Here is a 279-nt window from a genome sequence, read left to right as displayed (position 1 = left end):
GTGGTGGGGCCTCATGGGGGTCCAGGAGGGGGTGTGCACTTGGTGGGGGGGCAAGATGTTCAAGATATTAATGCAGCCCTTGGGTCTGGCTCAGCCCTGGTTGAAAAAGCTCCTGTGTGGGGGTACAGAGCACCCTGGGGTGCTTTGGGACTCCCTAGAGACCCCCTCAGGGGAGTGGGGACCCCTCCAGACACCCCACAAGGGCTTGGGGAACCCTGCTGAATGCCAGAGACACACCCACATGGGCTTGGGGGTGCAACAGAGACACCCCCCCCCCCC

The sequence above is a fragment of the Chaetura pelagica genome, unplaced genomic scaffold (assembly GCF_000747805.2).
Source record: "Chaetura pelagica isolate M959 unplaced genomic scaffold, ChaPel_1.0 scaffold107, whole genome shotgun sequence".
Taxonomy (NCBI): domain Eukaryota; kingdom Metazoa; phylum Chordata; class Aves; order Apodiformes; family Apodidae; genus Chaetura; species Chaetura pelagica.
This window is presented reverse-complemented; position numbering follows the sequence as displayed.